This window comes from Danio rerio, chromosome 13 (genome assembly GCF_052040795.2).
Source record: "Danio rerio strain M-AB ecotype USA chromosome 13, GRCz13ab, whole genome shotgun sequence".
Taxonomy (NCBI): domain Eukaryota; kingdom Metazoa; phylum Chordata; class Actinopteri; order Cypriniformes; family Danionidae; genus Danio; species Danio rerio.
This window is the reverse complement of record NC_141033.1, coordinates 48,584,613-48,600,385: the sequence shown is the minus strand read 5'-3', so window position 1 is coordinate 48,600,385 and position 15,773 is coordinate 48,584,613. Positions and strand designations below refer to the sequence as shown.

The following is a 15,773-nucleotide window of genomic DNA, read 5'->3' as shown; positions in this document are numbered from 1 at the left end:
ATGTGTCGCAGAAATAGAAACGATGTCTAAAATCGAAATGTCACAAAAAAAATCGAAAATGTTAAGTGCACACAAAACATGCGACACAAGCTAAACATGTGTCGCTAAATAGAAACGGTGTCTAAAATAGAAATGTCACAAAAAAAATCGAAAATGTTAAGTGCACGCAAAACATGCGACACAAGCTAAACATGTGTCGCTAAATAGAAACGGTGTCTAAAATAGAAATGTCACGAAAAAAAGCGAAAATGTGAAGTGTGCACCAAAACATGCGACACAAGCTAAACATGTGTCGCAAAAATAGAAACGGTTTCTAAAATAGAAATGTCAAAAAGCTAGGGTGCTCTGATCGGTCAGGTTGCCTTGTGTGCTCTGACTGGTCAGTTGGACCCTGGGTCCTCTGGTTGGTCAGGTGGCCGTACGTGCGCTTATTAATCTGAAAGCTGATGTGCTCTTCATGGGCCGTACGTGCGCTGATTAATCTGAAAGCTGATGTGCTGTCTTGATCGACCGGGTGGCCTGGGGTGCTCTGATTGGTCAGGAGGCAGCTGTGTGCACTGGCTGGTCAAGTGCCTTACACCGTGCCTTCGCAAAACATGCGACGCAAGCTAAACATGTGTCGCAAAAAAAGAAAGAGTCTAAAATAGACTTGTCACGAAAAAAATCGAAAATGTCACTTGTGCACCAAAACATGCGACGCAAGCTAATCATGTGTCGCAGAAATAGAAACTGTCTAAAATCCAAATGTCACGAAAAAAATCGAAAATGTGAAGTGCACGCAAAACATGCGACACAAGCTAAACATGTGTCGCTAAATAGAAACGGTGTCTAAAATAAAAATGTCACGAAAACAATAAAAAATGTTAAGTGCACGCAAAACATGCGACACAAGCTAAACATGTGTCGCTAAATAGAAACGGTGTCTAAAATAGAAATGTCACGAAACAAATTAAAAATGTGAAGTGCACGCAAAACATGCGACACAAGCTAAACATGTGTCGTTAAATAGAAACGTGTCTAAAATAGAAATGTCACAAAAAAAATCGAAAATGTGAAGTGCCCGAAAAACATGCGACACAAGCTAAACATGTGTTGCAAAAATAGAAACGGTTTCTAAAATAGAAATGTCACGAAAAAAAGCGAAAATGTGAAGTGTGCACCAAAACATGCGACACAAGCTAAACATGTGTCGCAAAAATAGAAACGGTTTCTAAAATAGAAATGTCAAAAAGCTAGGGTGCTCTGATCGGTCAGGTTGCCTTGTGTGCTCTGACTGGTCAGTTGGACCCTGGGTCCTCTGGTTGGTCAGGTGGCCGTACGTGCGCTTATTAATCTGAAAGCTGATGTGCTCTTCATGGGCCGTACGTGCGCTGATTAATCTGAAAGCTGATGTGCTCTCTTGATCGACCGGGTGGCCTGGGGTGCTCTGATTGGTCAGGAGGCAGCTGTGTGCACTGGCTGGTCAAGTGCCTTACACCGTGCCTTCGCAAAACATGCGACGCAAGCTAAACATGTGTCGCAAAAATAGAAAAGATATCTAAAAGCTGAATGTCGCTAAAAAAATCGAAAATGTGAAGTGCACGCACAACATGCGACGCAAGCTAAACATGTGTCGCAGAAATAGAATTGATGTCTAAAATCGAAATGTCACAAAAAAAATCGAAAATGTTAAGTGCACGCAAAACATGCGACACAAGCTAAACATGTGTCGCTAAATAGAAACGGTGTCTAAAATAGAAATGTCACAAAAAAAATCGAAAATGTGAAGTGCACGAAAAATATGCGACACAAGCTAAACATGTGTTGCAAAAATAGAAACGGTTTCTAAAATAGAAATGTCACGAAAAAAATCGAAAATGTGAAGTGTGCACCAAAACATGCGACACAAGCTAAACATGTGTCGCAAAAATAGAAACGGTTTCTAAAATAGAAATGTCAAAAAGCTAGGGTGCTCTGATCGGTCAGGTTGCCTTGTGTGCTCTGACTGGTCAGTTAGACCCTGGGTCCTTTGGTTGGTCAGGTGGCCGTACGTGCGCTTATTAATCTGAAAGCTGATGTGCTCTTCATGGGCCGTACGTGCGCTGATTAATCTGAAAGCTGATGTGCTCTCTTGATCGACCGGGTGGCCTGGGGTGCTCTGATTGGTCAGGAGGCAGCTGTGTGCACTGGCTGGTCAAGTGCCTTACACCGTGCCTTCGCAAAACATGCGACGCAAGCTAAACATGTGTCGCAAAAAAAGAAAGAGTCTAAAATAGACTTGTCACGAAAAAAATCGAAAATGTCACTTGTGCACCAAAACATGCGACGCAAGCTAATCATGTGTCGCAGAAATAGAAACTGTCTAAAATCCAAATGTCACGAAAAAAATCGAAAATGTGAAGTGCACGCAAAACATGCGACACAAGCTAAACATGTGTCGCTAAATAGAAACGGTGTCTAAAATAGAAATGTCACGAAACAAATTAAAAATGTGAAGTGCACGCAAAACATGCGACACAAGCTAAACATGTGTCGTTAAATAGAAACGTGTCTAAAATAGAAATGTCACAAAAAAAATCGAAAATGTGAAGTGCACGAAAAACATGCGACACAAGCTAAACATGTGTTGCAAAAATAGAAACGGTTTCTAAAATAGAAATGTCACGAAAAAAAGCGAAAATGTGAAGTGTGCACTAAAACATGCGACACAAGCTAAACATGTGTCGCAAAAATAGAAACGGTTTCTAAAATAGAAATGTCAAAAAGCTAGGGTGCTCTGATCGGTCAGGTTGCCTTGTGTGCTCTGACTGGTCAGTTGGACCCTGGGTCCTCTGGTTGGTCAGGTGGCCGTACGTGCGCTTATTAATCTGAAAGCTGATGTGCTCTTCATGGGCCGTACGTGCGCTGATTAATCTGAAAGCTGATGTGCTCTCTTGATCGACCGGGTGGCCTGGGGTGCTCTGATTGGTCAGAAGGCAGCTGTGTGCACTGGCTGGTCAAGTGCCTTACACCGTGCCTTCGCAAAACATGCGACGCAAGCTAAACATGTGTCGCAAAAATAGAAAAGATATCTAAAAGCTGAATGTCGCTAAAAAAATAGAAAATGTGAAGTGCACGCACAACATGCGACGCAAGCTAAACGTGTCGCAGAAATAGAAACGATGTCTAAAATCGAAATGTCACAAAAAAAATAGAAAATGTTAAGTGCACGCAAAACATGCGACACAAGCTAAACATGTGTCGCTAAATAGAAACGGTGTCTAAAATAGAAATGTCACAAAAAAAATCGAAAATGTGAAGTGCACGAAAAATATGTGACACAAGCTAAACATGTGTCGCAAAAATAGAAACGGTTTCTAAAATAGAAATGTCACGAAAAAAAGCGAAAATGTGAAGTGTGCACCAAAACATGCGACACAAGCTAAACATGTGTCGCAAAAATAGAAACGGTTTCTAAAATAGAAATGTCAAAAAGCTAGGGTGCTCTGATCGGTCAGGTTGCCTTGTGTGCTCTGACTGGTCAGTTGGACCCTGGGTCCTCTGGTTGGTCAGGTGGCCGTACGTGCGCTTATTAATCTGAAAGCTGATGTGCTCTTCTTGGGCCGTACGTGCGCTGATTAATCTGAAAGCTGATGTGCTCTCTTGATCGACCGGGTGGCCTGGGGTGCTCTGATTGGTCAGGAGGCAGCTGTGTGCACTGGCTGGTCAAGTGCCTTACACCGTGCCTTCGCAAAACATGCGACGCAAGCTAAACATGTGTCGCAAAAAAAGAAAGAGTCTAAAATAGACTTGTCACGAAAAAAATCGAAAATGTCACTTGTGCACCAAAACATGCGACGCAAGCTAATCATGTGTCGCAGAAATAGAAACTGTCTAAAATCCAAATGTCACGAAAAAAATCGAAAATGTGAAGTGCACGCAAAACATGCGACACAAGCTAAACATGTGTCGTTAAATAGAAACGGTGTCTAAAATAAAAAATGTCACGAAAACAATAAAAAATGTTAAGTGCACGCAAAACATGCGACACAAGCTAAACATGTGTCGCTAAATAGAAACGGTGTCTAAAATAGAAATGTCACGAAACAAATTAAAAATGTGAAGTGCACGCAAAACATGCGACACAAGCTAAACATGTGTCGTTAAATAGAAACGTGTCTAAAATAGAAATGTCACAAAAATAATCGAAAATGTGAAGTGCACGAAAAACATGCGACACAAGCTAAACATGTGTCGCAAAAATAGAAACGGTTTCTAAAATAGAAATGTCACGAAAAAAATCGAAAATGTGAAGTGTGCACCAAAACATGCGACACAAGCTAAACATGTGTCGCAAAAATAGAAACGGTTTCTAAAATAGAAATGTTAAAAAGCTAGGGTGCTCTGATCGGTCAGGTTGCCTTGTGTGCTCTGACTGGTCAGTTGGACCCTGGGTCCTCTGGTTGGTCAGGTGGCCGTACGTGCGCTTATTAATCTGAAAGCTGATGTGCTCTTCATGGGCCGTACGTGCGCTGATTAATCTGAAAGCTGATGTGCTCTCTTGATCGACCGGGTGGCCTGGGGTGCTCTGATTGGTCAGGAGGCAGCTGTGTGCACTGGCTGGTCAAGTGCCTTACACCGTGCCTTCGCAAAACATGCGACGCAAGCTAAACATGTGTCGCAAAAAAAGAAAGAGTCTAAAATAGACTTGTCACGAAAAAAATCGAAAATGTCACTTGTGCACCAAAACATGCGACGCAAGCTAATCATGTGTCGCAGAAATAGAAACTGTCTAAAATCCAAATGTCACGAAAAAAATCGAAAATGTGAAGTGCACGCAAAACATGCGACACAAGCTAAACATGTGTCGTTAAATAGAAACGGTGTCTAAAATAAAAAATGTCACGAAAACAATAAAAAATGTTAAGTGCACGCAAAACATGCGACACAAGCTAAACATGTGTCGCTAAATAGAAACGGTGTCTAAAATAGAAATGTCACGAAACAAATTAAAAATGTGAAGTGCACGCAAAACATGCGACACAAGCTAAACATGTGTCATTAAATAGAAACGTGTCTAAAATAGAAATGTCACAAAAAAATCGAAAATGTGAAGTGCACGCAAAACATGCGACACAAGCTAAACATGTGTCGCTAAATAGAAACGGTGTCTAAAATAGAAATGTCACGAAACAAATTAAAAATGTGAAGTGCACGCAAAACATGCGACACAAGCTAAACATGTGTCGTTAAATAGAAACGTGTCTAAAATAGAAATGTCACAAAAATAATCGAAAATGTGAAGTGCACGAAAAACATGCGACACAAGCTAAACATGTGTTGCAAAAATAGAAACGGTTTCTAAAATAGAAATGTCACGAAAAAAATCGAAAATGTGAAGTGTGCACCAAAACATGCGACACAAGCTAAACATGTGTCGCAAAAATAGAAACGGTTTCTAAAATAGAAATGTTAAAAAGCTAGGGTGCTCTGATCGGTCAGGTTGCCTTGTGTGCTCTGACTGGTCAGTTGGACCCTGGGTCCTCTGGTTGGTCAGGTGGCCGTACGTGCGCTTATTAATCTGAAAGCTGATGTGCTCTTCATGGGCCGTACGTGCGCTGATTAATCTGAAAGCTGATGTGCTCTCTTGATCGACCGGGTGGCCTGGGGTGCTCTGATTGGTCAGGAGGCAGCTGTGTGCACTGGCTGGTCAAGTGCCTTACACCGTGCCTTCGCAAAACATGCGACGCAAGCTAAACATGTGTCGCAAAAATAGAAAAGATATCTAAAAGCTGAATGTCGCTAAAAAAATCGAAAATGTGAAGTGCACGCACAACATGCGACGCAAGCTAAACATGTGTCGCAGAAATAGAAACGATGTCTAAAATCGAAATGTCACAAAAAAAATCGAAAATGTTAAGTGCACACAAAACATGCGACACAAGCTAAACATGTGTCGCTAAATAGAAACGGTGTCTAAAATAGAAATGTCACAAAAAAAATCGAAAATGTTAAGTGCACGCAAAACATGCGACACAAGCTAAACATGTGTCGCTAAATAGAAACGGTGTCTAAAATAGAAATGTCACGAAAAAAAGCGAAAATGTGAAGTGTGCACCAAAACATGCGACACAAGCTAAACATGTGTCGCAAAAATAGAAACGGTTTCTAAAATAGAAATGTCAAAAAGCTAGGGTGCTCTGATCGGTCAGGTTGCCTTGTGTGCTCTGACTGGTCAGTTGGACCCTGGGTCCTCTGGTTGGTCAGGTGGCCGTACGTGCGCTTATTAATCTGAAAGCTGATGTGCTCTTCATGGGCCGTACGTGCGCTGATTAATCTGAAAGCTGATGTGCTGTCTTGATCGACCGGGTGGCCTGGGGTGCTCTGATTGGTCAGGAGGCAGCTGTGTGCACTGGCTGGTCAAGTGCCTTACACCGTGCCTTCGCAAAACATGCGACGCAAGCTAAACATGTGTCGCAAAAAAAGAAAGAGTCTAAAATAGACTTGTCACGAAAAAAATCGAAAATGTCACTTGTGCACCAAAACATGCGACGCAAGCTAATCATGTGTCGCAGAAATAGAAACTGTCTAAAATCCAAATGTCACGAAAAAAATCGAAAATGTGAAGTGCACGCAAAACATGCGACACAAGCTAAACATGTGTCGCTAAATAGAAACGGTGTCTAAAATAAAAATGTCACGAAAACAATAAAAAATGTTAAGTGCACGCAAAACATGCGACACAAGCTAAACATGTGTCGCTAAATAGAAACGGTGTCTAAAATAGAAATGTCACGAAACAAATTAAAAATGTGAAGTGCACGCAAAACATGCGACACAAGCTAAACATGTGTCGTTAAATAGAAACGTGTCTAAAATAGAAATGTCACAAAAAAAATCGAAAATGTGAAGTGCCCGAAAAACATGCGACACAAGCTAAACATGTGTTGCAAAAATAGAAACGGTTTCTAAAATAGAAATGTCACGAAAAAAAGCGAAAATGTGAAGTGTGCACCAAAACATGCGACACAAGCTAAACATGTGTCGCAAAAATAGAAACGGTTTCTAAAATAGAAATGTCAAAAAGCTAGGGTGCTCTGATCGGTCAGGTTGCCTTGTGTGCTCTGACTGGTCAGTTGGACCCTGGGTCCGCTGGTTGGTCAGGTGGCCGTACGTGCGCTTATTAATCTGAAAGCTGATGTGCTCTTCATGGGCCGTACGTGCGCTGATTAATCTGAAAGCTGATGTGCTCTCTTGATCGACCGGGTGGCCTGGGGTGCTCTGATTGGTCAGGAGGCAGCTGTGTGCACTGGCTGGTCAAGTGCCTTACACCGTGCCTTCGCAAAACATGCGACGCAAGCTAAACATGTGTCGCAAAAAAAGAAAGAGTCTAAAATAGACTTGTCACGAAAAAAATCGAAAATGTCACTTGTGCACCAAAACATGCGACGCAAGCTAATCATGTGTCGCAGAAATAGAAACTGTCTAAAATCCAAATGTCACGAAAAAAATCGAAAATGTGAAGTGCACGCAAAACATGCGACACAAGCTAAACATGTGTCGCTAAATAGAAACGGTGTCTAAAATAAAAATGTCACGAAAACAATAAAAAATGTTAAGTGCACGCAAAACATGCGACACAAGCTAAACATGTGTCGCTAAATAGAAACGGTGTCTAAAATAGAAATGTCACGAAACAAATTAAAAATGTGAAGTGCACGCAAAACATGCGACACAAGCTAAACATGTGTCGTTAAATAGAAACGTGTCTAAAATAGAAATGTCACAAAAATAATCGAAAATGTGAAGTGCACGAAAAACATGCGACACAAGCTAAACATGTGTTGCAAAAATAGAAACGGTTTCTAAAATAAAAATGTCACGAAAAAAAGCGAAAATGTGAAGTGTGCACCAAAACATGCGACACAAGCTAAACATGTGTCGCAAAAATAGAAACGGTTTCTAAAATAGAAATATCAAAAAGCTAGGGTGCTCTGATCGGTCAGGTTGCCTTGTGTGCTCTGACTGGTCAGTTGGACCCTGGGTCCTCTGGTTGGTCAGGTGGCCGTACGTGCGCTGATTAATCTGAAAGCTGATGTGCTCTTCATGGGCCGTACGTGCGCTGATTAATCTGAAAGCTGATGTGCTCTCTTGATCGACAGGGTGGCCTGGGGTGCTCTGATTGGTCAGGAGGCAGCTGTGTGCACTGGCTGGTCAAGTGCCTTACACCGTGCCTTCGCAAAACATGCGACGCAAGCTAAACATGTGTCGCAAAAATAGAAAAGATATCTAAAAGCTGAATGTCGCTAAAAAAATCGAAAATGTGAAGTGCACGCACAACATGCGACGCAAGCTAAACATGTGTCGCAGAAATAGAATTGATGTCTAAAATCGAAATGTCACAAAAAAAATCGAAAATGTTAAGTGCACGCAAAACATGCGACACAAGCTAAACATGTGTCGCTAAATAGAAACGGTGTCTAAAATAGAAATGTCACAAAAAAATCGAAAATGTGAAGTGCACGAAAAATATGCGACACAAGCTAAACATGTGTCGCAAAAATAGAAACGGTTTCTAAAATAGAAATGTCACGAAAAAAAGCGAAAATGTGAAGTGTGCACCAAAACATGCGACACAAGCTAAACATGTGTCGCAAAAATAGAAACGGTTTCTAAAATAGAAATGTTAAAAAGCTAGGGTGCTCTGATCGGTCAGGTTGCCTTGTGTGCTCTGACTGGTCAGTTGGACCCTGGGTCCTCTGGTTGGTCAGGTGGCCGTACGTGCGCTTATTAATCTGAAAGCTGATGTGCTCTTCATGGGCCGTACGTGCGCTGATTAATCTGAAAGCTGATGTGCTCTCTTGATCGACCGGGTGGCCTGGGGTGCTCTGATTGGTCAGGAGGCAGCTGTGTGCACTGGCTGGTCAAGTGCCTTACACCGTGCCTTCGCAAAACATGCGACGCAAGCTAAACATGTGTCGCAAAAATAGAAAAGATATCTAAAAGCTGAATGTCGCTAAAAAAATCGAAAATGTGAAGTGCACGCACAACATGCGACGCAAGCTAAACATGTGTCGCAGAAATAGAAACGATGTCTAAAATCGAAATGTCACAAAAAAAATCGAAAATGTTAAGTGCACGCAAAACATGCGACACAAGCTAAACATGTGTCGCTAAATAGAAACGGTGTCTAAAATAGAAATGTCACAAAAAAAATCGAAAATGTTAAGTGCACGCAAAACATGCGACACAAGCTAAACATGTGTCGCTAAATAGAAACGGTGTCTAAAATAGAAATGTCACGAAAAAAAGCGAAAATGTGAAGTGTGCACCAAAACATGCGACACAAGCTAAACATGTGTCGCAAAAATAGAAACGGTTTCTAAAATAGAAATGTCAAAAAGCTAGGGTGCTCTGATCGGTCAGGTTGCCTTGTGTGCTCTGACTGGTCAGTTGGACCCTGGGTCCTCTGGTTGGTCAGGTGGCCGTACGTGCGCTGATTAATCTGAAAGCTGATGTGCTCTTCATGGGCCGTACGTGCGCTGATTAATCTGAAAGCTGATGTGCTGTCTTGATCGACCGGGTGGCCTGGGGTGCTCTGATTGGTCAGGAGGCAGCTGTGTGCACTGGCTGGTCAAGTGCCTTACACCGTGCCTTCGCAAAACATGCGACGCAAGCTAAACATGTGTCGCAAAAAAAGAAAGAGTCTAAAATAGACTTGTCACGAAAAAAATCGAAAATGTCACTTGTGCACCAAAACATGCGACGCAAGCTAATCATGTGTCGCAGAAATAGAAACTGTCTAAAATCCAAATGTCACGAAAAAAATCGAAAATGTGAAGTGCACGCAAAACATGCGACACAAGCTAAACAAGTGTCGTTAAATAGAAACGGTGTCTAAAATAAAAAATGTCACGAAAACAATAAAAAATGTTAAGTGCACGCAAAACATGCGACACAAGCTAAACATGTGTCGCTAAATAGAAACGGTGTCTAAAATAGAAATGTCACGAAACAAATTAAAAATGTGAAGTGCACGCAAAACATGCGACACAAGCTAAACATGTGTCGTTAAATAGAAACGTGTCTAAAATAGAAATGTCACAAAAAAAATCGAAAATGTGAAGTGCACGCAAAACATGCGACACAAGCTAAACATGTGTCGCTAAATAGAAACGGTGTCTAAAATAGAAATGTCACAAAAAAAATCGAAAATGTGAAGTGCACGAAAAATATGCGACACAAGCTAAACATGTGTTGCAAAAATAGAAACGGTTTCTAAAATAGAAATGTCACGAAAAAAATCGAAAATGTGAAGTGTGCACCAAAACATGCGACACAAGCTAAACATGTGTCGCTAAATAGAAACGGTGTCTAAAATAGAAATGTCACGAAACAAATTAAAAATGTGAAGTGCACGCAAAACATGCGACACAAGCTAAACATGTGTCGTTAAATAGAAACGTGTCTAAAATAGAAATGTCACAAAAAAAATCGAAAATGTGAAGTGCACGAAAAACATGCGACACAAGCTAAACATGTGTTGCAAAAATAGAAACGGTTTCTAAAGTAGAAATGTCTCGAAAAAAATCGAAAATGTGAAGTGTGCACCAAAACATGCGACACAAGCTAAACATGTGTCGCAAAAATAGAAACGGTTTCTAAAATAGAAATGTTAAAAAGCTAGGGTGCTCTGATCGGTCAGGTTGCCTTGTGTGCTCTGACTGGTCAGTTGGACCCTGGGTCCTCTGGTTGGTCAGGTGGCCGTACGTGCGCTTATTAATCTGAAAGCTGATGTGCTCTTCATGGGCCGTACGTGCGCTGATTAATCTGAAAGCTGATGTGCTCTCTTGATCGACCGGGTGGCCTGGGGTGCTCTGATTGGTCAGGAGGCAGCTGTGTGCACTGGCTGGTCAAGTGCCTTACACCGTGCCTTCGCAAAACATGCGACGCAAGCTAAACATGTGTCGCAAAAATAGAAAAGATATCTAAAAGCTGAATGTCGCTAAAAAAATCGAAAATGTGAAGTGCACGCACAACATGCGACGCAAGCTAAACGTGTCGCAGAAATAGAAACGATGTCTAAAATCGAAATGTCACAAAAAAAATAGAAAATGTTAAGTGCACGCAAAACATGCGACACAAGCTAAACATGTGTCGCTAAATAGAAACGGTGTCTAAAATAGAAATGTCACAAAAAAAATCGAAAATGTGAAGTGCACGAAAAATATGTGACACAAGCTAAACATGTGTCGCAAAAATAGAAACGGTTTCTAAAATAGAAATGTCACGAAAAAAAGCGAAAATGTGAAGTGTGCACCAAAACATGCGACACAAGCTAAACATGTGTCGCAAAAATAGAAACGGTTTCTAAAATAGAAATGTCAAAAAGCTAGGGTGCTCTGATCGGTCAGGTTGCCTTGTGTGCTCTGACTGGTCAGTTGGACCCTGGGTCCTCTGGTTGGTCAGGTGGCCGTACGTGCGCTTATTAATCTGAAAGCTGATGTGCTCTTCTTGGGCCGTACGTGCGCTGATTAATCTGAAAGCTGATGTGCTCTCTTGATCGACCGGGTGGCCTGGGGTGCTCTGATTGGTCAGGAGGCAGCTGTGTGCACTGGCTGGTCAAGTGCCTTACACCGTGCCTTCGCAAAACATGCGACGCAAGCTAAACATGTGTCGCAAAAAAAGAAAGAGTCTAAAATAGACTTGTCACGAAAAAAATCGAAAATGTCACTTGTGCACCAAAACATGCGACGCAAGCTAATCATGTGTCGCAGAAATAGAAACTGTCTAAAATCCAAATGTCACGAAAAAAATCGAAAATGTGAAGTGCACGCAAAACATGCGACACAAGCTAAACATGTGTCGTTAAATAGAAACGGTGTCTAAAATAAAAAATGTCACGAAAACAATAAAAAATGTTAAGTGCACGCAAAACATGCGACACAAGCTAAACATGTGTCGCTAAATAGAAACGGTGTCTAAAGTAGAAATGTCACGAAACAAATTAAAAATGTGAAGTGCACGCAAAACATGCGACACAAGCTAAACATGTGTCGTTAAATAGAAACGTGTCTAAAATAGAAATGTCACAAAAAAAATCGAAAATGTGAAGTGCACGCAAAACATGCGTCACAAGCTAAACATGTGTCGCTAAATAGAAACGGTGTCTAAAATAGAAATGTCACGAAACAAATTAAAAATGTGAAGTGCACGCAAAACATGCGACACAAGCTAAACATGTGTCGTTAAATATAAACGTGTCTAAAATTGAAATGTCACAAAAATAATCGAAAATGTGAAGTGCACGAAAAACATGCGACACAAGCTAAACATGTGTTGCAAAAATAGAAACGGTTTCTAAAATAGAAATGTCACGAAAAAAATCGAAAATGTGAAGTGTGCACCAAAACATGCGACACAAGCTAAACATGTGTCGCAAAAATAGAAACGATTTCTAAAATAGAAATGTTAAAAAGCTAGGGTGCTCTGATCGGTCAGGTTGCCTTGTGTGCTCTGACTGGTCAGTTGGACCCTGGGTCCTCTGGTTGGTCAGGTGGCCGTACGTGCGCTTATTAATCTGAAAGCTGATGTGCTCTTCATGGGCCGTACGTGCGCTGATTAATCTGAAAGCTGATGTGCTCTCTTGATCGACCGGGTGGCCTGGGGTGCTCTGATTGGTCAGGAGGCAGCTGTGTGCACTGGCTGGTCAAGTGCCTTACACCGTGCCTTCGCAAAACATGCGACGCAAGCTAAACATGTGTCGCAAAAATAGAAAAGATATCTAAAAGCTGAATGTCGCTAAAAAAATCGAAAATGTGAAGTGCACGCACAACATGCGACGCAAGCTAAACATGTGTCGCAGAAATAGAAACGATGTCTAAAATCGAAATGTCACAAAAAAAATCGAAAATGTTAAGTGCACGCAAAACATGCGACACAAGCTAAACATGTGTCGCTAAATAGAAACGGTGTCTAAAATAGAAATGTCACAAAAAAAATCGAAAATGTTAAGTGCACGCAAAACATGCGACACAAGCTAAACATGTGTCGCTAAATAGAAACGGTGTCTAAAATAGAAATGTCACGAAAAAAAGCGAAAATGTGAAGTGTGCACCAAAACATGCGACACAAGCTAAACATGTGTCGCAAAAATAGAAACGGTTTCTAAAATAGAAATGTCAAAAAGCTAGGGTGCTCTGATCGGTCAGGTTGCCTTGTGTGCTCTGACTGGTCAGTTGGACCCTGGGTCCTCTGGTTGGTCAGGTGGCCGTACGTGCGCTTATTAATCTGAAAGCTGATGTGCTCTTCATGGGCCGTACGTGCGCTGATTAATCTGAAAGCTGATGTGCTGTCTTGATCGACCGGGTGGCCTGGGGTGCTCTGATTGGTCAGGAGGCAGCTGTGTGCACTGGCTGGTCAAGTGCCTTACACCGTGCCTTCGCAAAACATGCGACGCAAGCTAAACATGTGTCGCAAAAAAAGAAAGAGTCTAAAATAGACTTGTCACGAAAAAAATCGAAAATGTCACTTGTGCACCAAAACATGCGACGCAAGCTACTCATGTGTCGCAGAAATAGAAACTGTCTAAAATCCAAATGTCACGAAAAAAATCGAAAATGTGAAGTGCACGCAAAACATGCGACACAAGCTAAACATGTGTCGCTAAATAGAAACGGTGTCTAAAATAAAAATGTCACGAAAACAATAAAAAATGTTAAGTGCACGCAAAACATGCGACACAAGCTAAACATGTGTCGCTAAATAGAAACGGTGTCTAAAATAGAAATGTCACGAAACAAATTAAAAATGTGAAGTGCACGCAAAACATGCGACACAAGCTAAACATGTGTCGTTAAATAGAAACGTGTCTAAAATAGAAATGTCACAAAAATAATCGAAAATGTGAAGTGCACGAAAAACATGCGACACAAGCTAAACATGTGTTGCAAAAATAGAAACGGTTTCTAAAATAGAAATGTCACGAAAAAAAGCGAAAATGTGAAGTGTGCACCAAAACATGCGACACAAGCTAAACATGTGTCGCAAAAATAGAAACGGTTTCTAAAATAGAAATGTTAAAAAGCTAGGGTGCTCTGATCGGTCAGGTTGCCTTGTGTGCTCTGACTGGTCAGTTGGACCCTGGGTCCTCTGGTTGGTCAGGTGGCCGTACGTGCGCTTATTAATCTGAAAGCTGATGTGCTCTTCTTGGGCCGTACGTGCGCTGATTAATCTGAAAGCTGATGTGCTCTCTTGATCGACCGGGTGGCCTGGGGTGCTCTGATTGGTCAGGAGGCAGCTGTGTGCACTGGCTGGTCAAGTGCCTTACACCGTGCCTTCGCAAAACATGCGACGCAAGCTAAACATGTGTCGCAAAAAAAGAAAGAGTCTAAAATAGACTTGTCACGAAAAAAATCGAAAATGTCACTTGTGCACCAAAACATGCGACGCAAGCTAATCATGTGTCGCAGAAATAGAAACTGTCTAAAATCCAAATGTCACGAAAAAAATCAAAAATGTGAAGTGCACGCAAAACATGCGACACAAGCTAAACATGTGTCGCTAAATAGAAACGGTGTCTAAAATAAAAATGTCACGAAAACAATAAAAAATGTTAAGTGCACGCAAAACATGCGACACAAGCTAAACATGTGTCGCTAAATAGAAACGGTGTCTAAAATAGAAATGTCACGAAACAAATTAAAAATGTGAAGTGCACGCAAAACATGCGACACAAGCTAAACATGTGTCGTTAAATAGAAACGTGTCTAAAATAGAAATGTCACAAAAATAATCGAAAATGTGAAGTGCACGAAAAACATGCGACACAAGCTAAACATGTGTTGCAAAAATAGAAACGGTTTCTAAAATAGAAATGTCACGAAAAAAAGCGAAAATGTGAAGTGTGCACCAAAACATGCGACACAAGCTAAACATGTGTCGCAAAAATAGAAACGGTTTCTAAAATAGAAATATCAAAAAGCTAGGGTGCTCTGATCGGTCAGTTGGACCCTGGGTCCTCTGGTTGGTCAGGTGGCCGTACGTGCGCTTATTAATCTGAAAGCTGATGTGCTCTTCATGGGCCGTACGTGCGCTGATTAATCTGAAAGCTGATGTGCTGTCTTGATCGACAGGGTGGCCTGGGGTGCTCTGATTGGTCAGGAGGCAGCTGTGTGCACTGGCTGGTCAAGTGCCTTACACCGTGCCTTCGCAAAACATGCGACGCAAGCTAAACATGTGTCGCAAAAATAGAAAAGATATCTAAAAGCTGAATGTCGCTAAAAAAATCGAAAATGTGAAGTGCACGCACAACATGCGACGCAAGCTAAACATGTGTCGCAGAAATAGAATTGATGTCTAAAATCGAAATGTCACAAAAAAAATCGAAAATGTTAAGTGCACGCAAAACATGCGACACAAGCTAAACATGTGTCGCTAAATAGAAACGGTGTCTAAAATAGAAATGTCACAAAAAAATCGAAAATGTGAAGTGCACGAAAAATATGCGACACAAGCTAAACATGTGTCGCAAAAATAGAAACGGTTTCTAAAATAGAAATGTCACGAAAAAAAGCGAAAATGTGAAGTGTGCACCAAAACATGCGACACAAGCTAAACATGTGTCGCAAAAATAGAAACGGTTTCTAAAATAGAAATGTTAAAAAGCTAGGGTGCTCTGATCGGTCAGGTTGCCTTGTGTGCTCTGACTGGTCAGTTGGACCCTGGGTCCTCTGGTTGGTCAGGTGGCCGTACGTGCGCTTATTAATCTGAAAGCTGATGTGCTCTTCATGGGCCGTACGTGCGCTGATTAATCT

At 41.4% G+C, this 15,773-nt stretch overlaps 1 protein-coding gene across 2 annotated transcripts in view; it reads left to right on the top strand.

Moving 5' to 3' along the window:
* Window positions 1-15,773, top strand: part of LOC147834307 (uncharacterized) — an 84,849-nt gene that overhangs the window by 28,300 nt on the left and 40,776 nt on the right. The window lies entirely within an intron of this gene.